At 50.7% G+C, this 14,224-nt stretch overlaps 1 protein-coding gene across 4 annotated transcripts in view; it reads left to right on the top strand.

The window, feature by feature from the left end:
• The window catches only part of rnf170 (ring finger protein 170), a 15,520-nt gene extending 15,455 nt beyond the window's left edge, over positions 1 to 65 (top strand). For all 4 annotated transcript variants that reach the window (XM_079608156.1, XM_079608155.1, XM_079608153.1 and 1 more), the window contains exon 8: positions 1 to 65. This exon is cut by the window's left edge and continues 1,869 nt beyond it. The gene's annotated coding sequence lies outside the window, so the exon portion shown is untranslated.
• Positions 66 to 14,224: the final 14,159 nt, after the last annotated feature.

Below are 14,224 nucleotides of genomic sequence, written 5' to 3'. Positions count from 1 at the left end.
AATAAGTATTAGAAATGTTGTCATGGCAAATGATCGAAAAAAGTTTAAATATTAAAATTACTGACAATTAAAAATAAAATTATTTATAAATATAAAAAAAACGAATTGACAAAAGCTCATAAAATAACCAAAAATGTAACTAAAATTAACAATATGAATATAAAAGCCAATTCAAAAGATAGCTGATAGTAATGAACTAAAATAACTGATTGAAATGTGAGATGTTGGAGCTGTATGTGCGTGACCTTTGACCTAAGAAATTCTGCAGGTAATGCATTGTGGGAAATTAAGTGTTGTTCAATGCCACAAAAACTGCCGAACCGAGCTGTCATTCAAAGTTTGTATTTTTTTTTTTTTTTTTTTAATCACTTATTGGAGTTACAATGTGATTATTTAAAAAAAATTCGATTTCAGTTCATTTTTACTTCCTTAATTCAAATTCCTGTTAATACCTCCAATTGTAATTCGAAAGCCATTGTTTTAGTGATGTGTGTGTGTGTGTGTGTGTGTGTGTGTGTGTGTGTGTGTGTGTGTGTGTGTGCGCTGCTGATTCCTGCCGTTACCCAGCATTCACTCCTGCATGAGATGCGACGAATCTGGTTTGTGTCAGGATTGTGTGTGTGTGTGTGTGTGTGTGTGTGTGTGTGTCACTAATGAGTGAGTATATGTGTGTGTCAGTAATGAGTGTTTAATGCGCTCCAGTGGACGCTTGTAAATGTCAGTGATCAGGGAGTGTGACGGGACCTGACATCACGATCCCTGCGCTCGTCTTCAGTGTGTGTGTGTGTGTGTGTGTCCTGCGGTTACAGGCCTTGGCCAAGATGCACTCACTCCAATCAGAAGTGACGTCTCCAGCATGTTTGCTCGTGTGTGTGTGTCTGTGTCTGTGTCTGTGTGTGTGAGAGAGAGAGAGAGAGCGAGAGAGAGAGAGAGAGAGAGAGAGAGAGAGAGAGTAAGTGAGGGTGTGTGTGTAAGTCAAGTCACCTTTATTTCTAAAGCGCTTTATATAAAACAGATTGAAAGCAGCTTTACATAGATAACAGGAAAATCATCCGGCTGACTACATCATGCGTTGTGGTCGTGTCTAGGCACAGGTCCTCCATCTGATCTGGATACGGCCCGGATCCGGCTGACTACATCATGTGTTGTGGTCGTGTCTTGGCACAGGTCCTCCATCTGATCTGGATACGGCCCGGATCCGGCTGACTACATCATGTGTTGTGGTCGTGTCTTGGTGCAGGTCCTCCATCTGATCTGGATACGGCCCGGATCCGGCTGACTACATCATGTGTTGTGGTCGTGTCTAGGCGCAGGTCCTCCATCTGATCTGGATACGGCCCGGATCCGGCTGACTACATCATGTGTTGTGGTCGTGTCTTGGCACAGGTCCTCCATCTGATCTGGATACGGCCCGGATCCGGCTGACTACATCATGTGTCGTGGTCGTGTCTAGGCGCAGGTCCTCCATCTGATCTGGATACGGCCCGGATCAGGCTGACTACATCATGTGTTGTGGTCGTGTCTAGGTGCAGGTCCTCCATCTGATCTGGAAACGGCCCGGATCCGGCTGACTACATCATGTGTTGTGGTCGTGTCTTGGCACAGGTCCTCCATCTGATCTGGATACGGCCCGGATCCGGCTGACTACATCATGTGTTGTGGTCGTGTCTTGGTGCAGGTCCTCCATCTGATCTGGATACGGCCCGGATCCGGCTGACTACATCATGTGTTGTGGTCGTGTCTAGGCGCAGGTCCTCCATCTGATCTGGATACGGCCCGGATCCGGCTGACTACATCATGTGTCGTGGTCGTGTCTAGGCGCAGGTCCTCCATCTGATCTGGATACGGCCCGGATCAGGCTGACTACATCATGTGTTGTGGTCGTGTCTGGGCGCAGGTCCTCCATCTGATCTGGATACGGTCTGGATCCGGCTGACTACATCATGAGTTGTGGTCGTGTCTGGGCGCAGGTCCTCCATCTGATCTGGATACCGCCCGGATCCGGCTGACTACATTATGTGTTGTGGTCGTGTCTAGGCGCAGGTCCTCCATCTGATCTGGAAACGGCCTGGATCCGGCTGACTACATCATGAGTTGTGGTCGTTTCTAGACGCAGGTCCTCCATCTGATCTGGAAACGGCCCGGATCCGGCTGGCTACATCATGTGTTGTGGTCGTGTCTAGGCACAGGTCCTCCATCTGATCTGGATACGGCCCGGATCCGGCTGACTACATCATGTGTTGTGGTCGTGTCTAGGCGCAGGTCCTCCATCTGATCTGGATACGGCCCGGATACGGCTGACTACATCATGTGTTGTGGTCGTGTCTAGGTGCAGGTCCTCCATCTGATCTGGATACGGCTGACTACATCATGGGTTGTGGTCGTGTCTAGGCGCAGGTCCTCCATCTGATCTGGATACGGCTGACTACATCATGGGTTGTGGTCGTGTCTAGGCGCAGGTCCTCCATCTGATCTGGATACGGCTGACTACATCATGGGTTGTGGTCGTGTCTAGGCGCAGGTCCTCCATCTGATCTGGATACGGCCCGGATCCGGCTGACTACATCATGTGTTGTGGTCGTGTCTAGGCGCAGGTCCTCCATCTGATCTGGATACGGCCCGGATCCGGCTGACTACATCATGTGTTGTGGTCGTGTCTAGGTGCAGGTCCTCCATCTGATCTGGATACGGCCCGGATCCGGCTGACTACATCATGTGTTGTGGTCGTGTCTAGGCGCAGGTCCTCCATCTGATCTGGATCCGGCTGACTACATCATGTGTTGTGGTCGTGTCTAGGCGCAGGTCCTCCATCTGATCTGGATACGGCCCGGATCCGGCTGACTACATCATGTGTTGTGGTCGTGTCTAGGTGCAGGTCCTCCATCTGATCTGGATACGGCCCGGATCCGGCTGACTACATCATGTGTTGTGGTCGTGTCTAGGCGCAGGTCCTCCATCTGATCTGGATACGGCCCGGATCCGGCTGACTACATCATGTGTTGTGGTCGTGTCTAGGCGCAGGTCCTCCATCTGATCTGGATACGGCCCGGATCCGGCTGACTACATCATGTGTTGTGGTCGTGTCTAGGCGCAGGTCCTCCATCTGATCTGGATACGGCCCGGATCCGGCTGACTACATCATGTGTTGTGGTCGTGTCTAGGTGCAGGTCCTCCATCTGATCTGGATACGGCCCGGATCCGGCTGACTACATCATGTGTTGTGGTCGTGTCTTGGTGCAGGTCCTCCATCTGATCTGGATACGGCCCGGATCCGGCTGACTACATCATGTGTTGTGGTCGTGTCTAGGCGCAGGTCCTCCATCTGATCTGGATACGGCCCGGATCCGGCTGACTACATCATGTGTTGTGGTCGTGTCTAGGTGCAGGTCCTCCATCTGATCTGGATACGGCCCGGATCCGGCTGACTACATCATGTGTTGTGGTCGTGTCTAGGCGCAGGTCCTCCATCTGATCTGGATCCGGCTGACTACATCATGTGTTGTGGTCGTGTCTAGGCGCAGGTCCTCCATCTGATCTGGATACGGCCCGGATCCGGCTGACTACATCATGTGTTGTGGTCGTGTCTAGGTGCAGGTCCTCCATCTGATCTGGATACGGCCCGGATCCGGCTGACTACATCATGTGTTGTGGTCGTGTCTAGGCGCAGGTCCTCCATCTGATCTGGATACGGCCTGGATCCGGCTGACTACATCATGTGTTGTGGTCGTGTCTAGGCGCAGGTCCTCCATCTGATCTGGATCCGGCTGACTACATCATGTGTTGTGGTCGTGTCTAGGTGCAGGTCCTCCATCTGATCTGGATACGGCCCGGATCCGGCTGACTACATCACGTGTTGTGGTCGTGTCTTGGTGCAGGTCCTCCATCTGATCTGGATACGGCCCGGATCCGGCTGACTACATCATGTGTTGTGGTCGTGTCTAGGCGCAGGTCCTCCATCTGATCTATATACGGCCCGTATCCGGCTGACTACATCATGGGTTGTGGTCGTGTCTAGGTGCAGGTCCTCCATCTGATCTGGATACGGCCCGGATCCGGCTGACTACATCATGTGTTGTGGTCGTGTCTAGGTGCAGGTCCTCAATCTGATCTGGATACGGCCTGGATCCGGCTGACTACATCATGTGTTGTGGTCGTGTCTAGGCGCAGGTCCTCCATCTGATCTGGATACGGCCCGGATCCGGTTGACTACATCATGGGTTGTGGTCATGTCTAGGCGCAGGTCCTCCATCTGATCTGGATACGGCCCGGCTCCGGCTGACTACATCATGTGTTGTGGTCGTGTCTAGGCGCAGGTCCTCCATCTGATCTGGATACGGCCCGGCTCCGGCTGACTACATCATGTGTTGTGGTCGTGTCTAGGCGCAGGTCCTCCATCTGATCTGGATACGGCCCGGCTCCGGCTGACTACATCATGTGTTGTGGTCGTGTCTAGGTGCAGGTCCTCAATCTGATCTGGATACGGCCTGGATCCGGCTGACTACATCATGTGTTGTGGTCGTGTCTAGGCGCAGGTCCTCCATCTGATCTGGATACGGCCCGGATCCGGTTGACTACATCATGGGTTGTGGTCGTGTCTAGGCGCAGGTCCTCCATCTGATCTGGATACGGCCCGGCTCCGGCTGACTACATCATGTGTTGTGGTCGTGTCTAGGTGCAGGTCCTCCGTCTGATCTGGATACGGCCCGGATACGGCCCAGATCCGGCTTACTACATCATGTGTTGTGGTCGTGTCTAGGCGCAGGTCCTCCGTCTGATCTGGATACGGCCCGGATCCGGCTGACTACATCATGTGTTGTGGTCGTGTCTAGGCGCAGGTCCTCCATCTGATCTGGATACGGCCTGCATACGGCTGACTACATCATGTGCTGTGGTCGTGTCTAGGGCGCAGGTCCTCCATCTGATCTGGATACGGCCTGGATCCGGCTGACTACATCATGGGTTGTGGTCATGTCTAGGCGCAGGTCCTCCATCTGATCTGGATACGGCCCGGATCCGGCTGACTACATCATGGGTTGTGGTCGTGTCTAGGCGCAGGTCCTCCATCTGATCTGGATACGGCCTGGATACGGCTGACTACATCATGTGTTGTGGTCGTGTCTAGGTGCAGGTCCTCCATCTGATCTGGATACGGCCCGGATCCGGTTGACTACATCATGGGTTGTGGTCGTGTCTAGGCGCAGGTCCTCCATCTGATCTGGATACGGCCTGGATACGGCTGACTACATCATGAGTTGTGGTCGTGTCTAGACGCAGGTCCTCCATCTGATCTGGAAACGGCCTGGATACGGCTGACTACATCATGTGCTGTGGTCGTGTCTAGGCGCAGGTCCTCCATCTGATCTGGATACGGCCCGGATACAGCTGACTACATCATGTGTTGTGGTCGTGTCTAGGTGCAGGTCCTCCATCTGATCTGGATACGGCCGGATCCGGCTGACTACATCATGTGTTGTGGTCGTGTCTAGGTGCAGGTCCTCCATATTATCTGGATCCGGCCGGATCCGGCTGACTACATCATGTGTTGTGGTCGTGTCTAGGCACAGGTCCTCCATCTGATCTGGAAACGGCCTGGATCCGGCTGACTACATCATGTGTTGTGGTCGTGTCTAGGCGCAGGTCCTCCATCTGATCTGGAAACGGCCCGGATCCGGCTGACTACATCATGAGTTGTGGTCGTGTCTAGACGCAGGTCCTCCATCTGATCTGGAAACGGCCTGGATCCGGCTGACTACATCATGTGTTGTGGTCGTGTCTAGACGCAGGTCCTCCATCTGATCTGGAAACGGCCCGGATCCGGCTGACTACATCATGTGTTGTGGTCGTGTCTAGACGCAGGTCCTCCATCTGATCTGGAAACGGCCTGGATCCGGCTGACTACATCATGAGTTGTGGTCGTGTCTAGACGCAGGTCCTCCATCTGATCTGGATACGGCTGACTACATCATGTGTTGTGGTCGTGTCTAGGCGCAGGTCCAACATCTGATCTGGATACGGCCCGGATCCGGCTGACTACATCATGTGTTGTGGTCGTGTCTAGGCGCAGGTCCTCCATCTGATCTGGATACGGCCCGGATCCGGCTGACTACATCATGTGCTGTGGTCGTGTCTAGGTGCAGGTCCTCCATCTGATCTGGATACGGCCGGATCCGGCTGACTACATCATGTGTTGTGGTCGTGTCTAGGCGCAGGTCCTCCATCTGATCTGGATACGGCCCGGATACGGCTGACTACATCATGTGTTGTGGTCGTGTCTAGACGCAGGTCCTCCATCTGATCTGGAAACGGCCCGGATCCGGCTGACTACATCATGTGTTGTGGTCGTGTCTAGACGCAGGTCCTCCATCTGATCTGGAAACGGCCCAAATCCGGCTGACTACATCATGTGTTGTGGTCGTGTCTAGACGCAGGTCCTCCATCTGATCTGGAAACGGCCTGGATCCGGCTGACTACATCATGAGTTGTGGTCGTGTCTAGACGCAGTTCCTCCATCTGATCTGGATACGGCCTGATCTGGCTGACTACATCATGTGTTGTGGTCGTGTCTAGGCGCAGGTCCTCCATCTGATCTCGATACGGCCCGGATCCGGCTGACTACATCATGTGTTGTGGTCGTGTCTAGGCGCAGGTCCTCCATCTGATCTGGAAACGGCCCGGATCCGGCTGACTACATCATGTGTTGTGGTCGTGTCTAGGCGCAGGTCCTCCATCTGATTTGGAAACGGCCCGGATCCGGCTGACTACATCATGTGTTGTGGTCGTGTCTAGGTGCAGGTCCTCCATCTGATCTGGAAACGGCCCGGATCCGGCTGACTACATCATGTGTTGTGGTCGTGTCTAGGTGCAGGTCCTCCATCTGATCTGGAAACGGCCCGGATCCGGCTGACTACATCATGTGTTGTGGTCGTGTCTAGGTGCAGGTCCTCCATCTGATCTGGATACGGCCCGGATCCGGCTGACTACATCATGTGTTGTGGTCGTGTCTAGGTGCAGGTCCTCCATCTGATCTGGATACGGCCCGGATCCGGCTGACTACATCATGTGTTGTGGTCGTGTCTAGGCGCAGGTCCTCCATCTGATCTGGATACGGCCCGGATCCGGCTGACTACATCATGTGTTGTGGTCGTGTCTAGGTGCAGGTCCTCAATCTGATCTGGATACGGCCTGGATCCGGCTGACTACATCATGTGTTGTGGTCGTGTCTAGGCGCAGGTCCTCCATCTGATCTGGATACGGCCCGGATCCGGTTGACTACATCATGGGTTGTGGTCGTGTCTAGGCGCAGGTCCTCCATCTGATCTGGATACGGCCCGGATCCGGCTGACTACATCATGGGTTGTGGTCGTGTCTAGGCGCAGGTCCTCCATCTGATCTGGATACGGCCCAGATCCGGCTGACTACATCATGTGTTGTGGTCGTGTCTAGGCGCAGGTCCTCCATCTGATCTGGATACGGCCTGGATACGGCTGACTACATCATGTGTTGTGGTCGTGTCTAGGTGCAGGTCCTCCATATTATCTGGATACGGCCGGATCCGGCTGACTACATCATGTGTTGTGGTCGTGTCTAGGTGCAGGTCCTCCATATTATCTGGATACGGCCGGATCCGGCTGACTACATCATGTGTTGTGGTCGTGTCTAGGCACAGGTCCTCCATCTGATCTGGAAACGGCCCGGATCCGGCTGACTACATCATGAGTTGTGGTCGTGTCTAGACGCAGGTCCTCCATCTGATCTGGAAACGGCCCGGATCCGGCTGACTACATCATGTGTTGTGGTCGTGTCTAGACGCAGGTCCTCCATCTGATCTGGAAACGGCCCGGATCCGGCTGACTACATCATGTGTTGTGGTCGTGTCTAGACGCAGGTCCTCCATCTGATCTGGAAACGGCCCGGATCCGGCTGACTACATCATGTGTTGTGGTCGTGTCTAGACGCAGGTCCTCCATCTGATCTGGAAACGGCCCGGATCCGGCTGACTACATCATGTGTTGTGGTCGTGTCTAGGCGCAGGTCCTCCATCTGATCTGGAAACGGCCCGGATCCGGCTGACTACATCATGAGTTGTGGTCGTGTCTAGACGCAGGTCCTCCATCTGATCTGGATACGGCCTGATCTGGCTGACTACATCATGTGTTGTGGTCGTGTCTAGGCGCAGGTCCTCCATCTGATCTCGATACGGCCCGGATCCGGCTGACTACATCATGTGTTGTGGTCGTGTCTAGGCGCAGGTCCTCCATCTGATCTGGAAACGGCCCGGATCCGGCTGACTACATCATGTGTTGTGGTCGTGTCTAGGCGCAGGTCCTCCATCTGATCTGGATACGGCCCGGATCCGGCTGACTACATCATGTGTTGTGGTCGTGTCTAGGCGCAGGTCCTCCATCTGATCTCGATACGGCCCGGATCCGGCTGACTACATCATGTGTTGTGGTCGTGTCTAGGCGCAGGTCCTCCATCTGATTTGGAAACGGCCCGGATCCGGCTGACTACATCATGTGTTGTGGTCGTGTCTAGGTGCAGGTCCTCCATCTGATCTGGAAACGGCCCGGATCCGGCTGACTACATCATGTGTTGTGGTCGTGTCTAGGTGCAGGTCCTCCATCTGATCTGGATATGGCCCGGATCCGGCTGACTACATCATGTGTTGTGGTCGTGTCTAGGTGCAGGTCCTCCATCTGATCTGGATACGGTCTGGATCCGGCTGACTACATCATGTGTTGTGGTCGTGTCTAGACGCAGGTCCTCCATCTGATCTGGAAACGGCCCGGATCCGGCTGACTACATCATGAGTTGTGGTCGTGTCTAGACGCAGGTCCTCCATCTGATCTGGATACGGCCCAGATCCGGCTGACTACATCATGAGTTGTGGTCGTGTCTAGACGCAGGTCCTCCATCTGATCTGGAAACAATCATTGATTCTTTTATGTTCCTTGTTTATGACTGTGAAGCTGCTTAGAAACGATCTGTACTGTATAAAGTGCTCTAGAAATAAAGCTGACTTATTTAACAGCACTAATGAGAAGAATGATGATTGTATGATCAGGTGAGTGGGTCCGGAGGCTTTGACACTGGTTTGCTTCTCCATACTAATCATTCCTCTTCTTTTCGCAGTGTCGTGTTTGCTCTGCCATGCGATTCCATTCAACACGTACATCCGACTTCACTTTGTTCTGCTTTACAAGAAAAATGAGCCAAAGCCAAAAGCATTGACGCAAAATGTAGGGCAGAACTTTATGTGTGTGTGTGTGTGTGTGTGTGTGTGTGTGTGTGTGTGTGTGTGTGTGTGTGTGTGTGTGTGTGTGTGTGTGTGTGTGTCCGTCGCTCCGGATGCTCAGGGGCAGTAAACGGAGATGTGGAGTTTGTGTCCCACCCAAAAAGAGCTGCTGTTTCTCATGCCCTGCTCTCGCCTGGCACAGGATTATGGGTAGGGGTGTGTGTGTGTGTGTGTGTGTTCATCACTAGGGCTCTGACGGCAGCAGTCGCAGCAGTGAGCTCTCTGATTGGCTGAGAGTGTCAGCGAGTGGGAGACTGACTCATCATAGGTGGGCTGAACAAACGCTGACGAGAGAGAGAGAGGGAGAGAGAGTCATGTTCACAGTGAGGTTCGGCTCTTGCTTTATCTGATATCACAGCTGACATTTAGATCCTCCTCTCCTGAGTTCTGGACACACGCTGACAAAACCTTAGTGTGTGTGTGTATGTGTGTGTGAGAACATCTCAGTTCTGTCCTCATTTGCTCCCTCATGATGTCTGTCTGTCCTCAGCACAGAATCAGATGTTCAGCAGAATGTTCACGCTGCTCTTTCCCATACAGTGAAGGCAAAAATCACTCTCTTTATCATCTACGCAATTTATCAGTGCTTTAGTTTTTAGACTAGAAACGTTTTACTTGTGACACTCTACAATAGCATAAGATGGCGGCGCGGTTAGACGCAGCGACCCGGAGCTCTCCGTTTAGCAGCGTTAGTAATAGTGGCGTTAAAACCTGTGGATTGAAATCCTGCGTCTAAGGGACTGTTGTTTGGGACGTGCACCCAGTGACTCTGGCCCCATCCCGTCAGAGATTGGACGCTCAGTGGCACGCACAAAGATCAACAACAGTCCTACCGAGAGCAGATGTATGCGGAGATGTGAGAGGAACAGAAGCGGGGTAAGCGAGCCGGCATTCGAGTGAGGTTACGATTAGCCCCGCACAGACCTGCGTTTCCCAGCGTCTTTCTAGCTAACACCCGCTCTCTCGTTAACAAGATGGACGACATGAGATGGCGGGTTACCAACAACCCTGGACATCTGCATCACAGTGTTTACAGAGACCTGGTTACATGAAAACGTCCCTGAGCTAGCCGTCGAGCTAGCAGGCGCTCCTTTTACCGCGCAGACCGCTCAGCTAACTCCGATACGGCAAGAGCAGGAGGTGTGTGCGTTTACATTCACAACAGTTGGTGCACTGACACGACTGTTATTGAGAGACATTGTTGTCCGGATTTGGAATTTTTAACACTTACATGTAAAGCGTTTTACCTGCCCAGAAACCGCATGAAGAGAGGAGGTCCAGACACTAACTGGAGCAAGGACAACGACCTAATTTTTAACACAAAAAAATACAAAAGAACTGATAATAGATTTCAGGAGAAGTAAAAAATCATCCCACAACATCCCACAATGGTCTGTGTATTAATGGGGAGGAGGTAGAGAGAGTCTCAAGTTTTAAGTTTCTGTGAGAATACATCACTGAGGACCGGAGCACCACCGCACCATTAGGAGAGCCCAGCAGAGACTTCTCCCCGAGGACCCTGAGACGCAGAGGCTAGGGTTAGGAGACTGCTGGGCAGCTTCCACCGCTGCACTATAGAAAGTATTTTAACACACTGTTGTACCGTGTGGTATTCCCGCTGCACTGCTGCGATCAGAAAGACCTGCAGAGGGGTGTGTAGACGGCTGAGAGGACTGTCCCCTTCCAAACCTGAATAATGACACTTTGGTCTTTATTGAGCTGCTTCTACCTGACATTTAATTTGATTCATAATTTATTAATTTTACAACATTACTAAATCTTTGAAACAACCTGTATTGTATAAAGATGAAGGCATTTGATCTAATGCATGATGTGGACTTCAGTGAAGTGAGTCGTGTGCATCCCACTTCTGATGATTGACGCACTTTCTCGGGATGATACAGAGAGTGGAAGGCTGACTGTGAAAGTTCAGGTCCAGAATAGTTTTCCTGGGTGAGTCCGTCACGGCTTCATACGGACCGGCATCTGCAGGTGTGCGTCACTCTGTTGCCACGGCGATGTCTTCAGAAGTGCTGCTAATGAGGACTCGTTAAACACGAGCCTATGGTCAGAACGGGTCACTCAGGATGATTCTGGCAGAGCGACCCGTTACTAACCATCATGTGCTTCTGTGAAGGTTAGGATGAATTAAACGGGTGATGATGCTCCATATTCAGATTTTGGATGTAGAGAAACATCTACAGTATGTGTGTCACAGTCATGATAACCTGCAATCATGTTTTTCCTCAGTGTTTCTTATTTTCCAGCAAAAAAAATCAAAAAATTCTGATATCAAGATATTTTTACTGAAGAAGCAGAATGACTGGAAATTGTTTAAGCAAAAATGCATAAAAATTAAATGAGTTTGTGCATAAAACAAGAAGAAATATCTGCCAATGGAGTTTCTTTGAGCTTCTCAAGAACCAATGAGGATCATTCTGGTGTTACGCAGCACGTTTGAGCTTCTCAGGAACCAATGAGGATCATTCTGGTGTTACGCAGCACGTTTGAGCTTCTCAAGAACCAATGAGGGTCTTTCTGGTGTTACGCGGCACGTTTGAGCTTCTCAAGAACCAATGAGGATCATTGTATGTGTTACGCCGCACATTTGAGCTTCTCAAGAACCAATGAGGTTCATTCTCGTGTTACGCATCACGTTTGAGCTTCTCAAGAACCAATGAGATTAATTCTCGTGTTACGCAGCACGTTTGAGCTTCTCAAGAACCAATGAGGATCATTCTAGTGTTACACGGCACGTTTGAGCTTCTCAAGAACCAATGAGGTTCATTCTCGTGTTACGCATCACGTTTGAGCTTCTCAAGAACCAATGAGGTTCATTCTCGTGTTACGCATCACGTTTGAGCTTCTCAAGAACCAATGAGGATCATTCTGGTGTTACGCGGCATGTTTGAGCTTCTCAAGAACCAATGAGGTTCATTCTAGTGTTACACGGCACGTTTGAGCTTCTCAAGAACCAATGAGGTTCATTCTCGTGTTACGCATCACGTTTGAGCTTCTCAAGAACCAATGAGGATCATTCTGGTGTTACGCGGCATGTTTGAGCTTCTCAAGAACCAATGAGGATCATTCTAGTGTTACGCAGCACGTTTGAGCTTCTCAAGAACCAATGAGGATCATTCTAGTGTTACGCAGCACGTTTGAGCTTCTCAAGAACCAATGAGGATCATTCTGGTGTTACGCAGCACGTTTGAGCTTCTCAAGAACCAATGAGGATCATTCTAGTGTTACGCAGCACGTTTGAGCTTCTCAAGAACCAATGAGGATCATTCTAGTGTTACGCAGCACGTTTGAGCTTCTCAAGAACCAATGAGGTTCATTCTCGTGTTACGCATCACGTTTGAGCTTCTCAAGAACCAATGAGGATCATTCTGGTGTTACGCAGCACGTTTGAGCTTCTCAAGAACCAATGAGGATCATTCTAGTGTTACGCATCACGTTTGAGCTTCTCAAGAACCAATGAGGATCATTCTAGTGTTACGCATCACGTTTGAGCTTCTGCAAGAACCAATGAGGATCATTCTGGTGTTACGCATCACGTTTGAGCTTCTCAAGAACCAATGAGGATCATTGTATGTGTTACGCCGCACATTTGAGCTTCTCAAGAACCAATGAGGTTCATTCTCGTGTTACGCATCACGTTTGAGCTTCTCAAGAACCAATGAGATTAATTCTCGTGTTACGCAGCACGTTTGAGCTTCTCAAGAACCAATGAGGATCATTCTAGTGTTACACGGCACGTTTGAGCTTCTCAAGAACCAATGAGGTTCATTCTCGTGTTACGCATCACGTTTGAGCTTCTCAAGAACCAATGAGGTTCATTCTCGTGTTACGCATCACGTTTGAGCTTCTCAAGAACCAATGAGGATCATTCTGGTGTTACGCGGCATGTTTGAGCTTCTCAAGAACCAATGAGGTTCATTCTAGTGTTACACGGCACGTTTGAGCTTCTCAAGAACCAATGAGGTTCATTCTCGTGTTACGCATCACGTTTGAGCTTCTCAAGAACCAATGAGGATCATTCTGGTGTTACGCGGCATGTTTGAGCTTCTCAAGAACCAATGAGGATCATTCTAGTGTTACGCGGCACGTTTAAGCTTCTCAAGAACCAATGAGGATCATTCTAGTGTTACGCAGCACGTTTGAGCTTCTCAAGAACCAATGAGGATCATTCTAGTGTTACGCAGCACGTTTGAGCTTCTCAAGAACCAATGAGGATCATTCTGGTGTTACGCAGCACGTTTGAGCTTCTCAAGAACCAATGAGGATCATTCTAGTGTTACGCAGCACGTTTGAGCTTCTCAAGAACCAATGAGGATCATTCTAGTGTTACGCAGCACGTTTGAGCTTCTCAAGAACCAATGAGGTTCATTCTCGTGTTACGCATCACGTTTGAGCTTCTCAAGAACCAATGAGGATCATTCTGGTGTTACGCAGCACGTTTGAGCTTCTCAAGAACCAATGAGGATCATTCTAGTGTTACGCAGCACGTTTGAGCTTCTCAAGAACCAATGAGGATCATTCTAGTGTTACGCAGCACGTTTGAGCTTCTCAAGAACCAATGAGGTTCATTCTCGTGTTACGCATCACGTTTGAGCTTCTCAAGAACCAATGAGGATCATTCTGGTGTTACGCGGCATGTTTGAGCTTCTCAAGAACCAATGAGGTTCATTCTCGTGTTACGCATCACGTTTGAGCTTCTCAAGAACCAATGAGGATCATTCTGGTGTTACGCGGCACGTTTGAGCTTCTCAAGAACCAATGAGTATCATTCTGGTGTTACGCATTACGTTTGAGCTTCTCAAGAACCAATGAGATTCATTCTGGTGTTACGCGGCACGTTTGAGCTTTTCAAGAAGCAATGAGTATCATTCTAGTGTTACGCGGCACGTTTGAGCTTTTCAAGAAGCA

The sequence above is a fragment of the Phoxinus phoxinus genome (genome assembly GCF_949152265.1).
Source record: "Phoxinus phoxinus genome assembly, chromosome: 3".
In the NCBI taxonomy this organism is placed as follows: domain Eukaryota; kingdom Metazoa; phylum Chordata; class Actinopteri; order Cypriniformes; family Leuciscidae; genus Phoxinus; species Phoxinus phoxinus.
The sequence above is the reverse complement of the archived record's forward strand: the minus strand, read 5'-3'. Positions and strand labels throughout refer to the sequence as shown.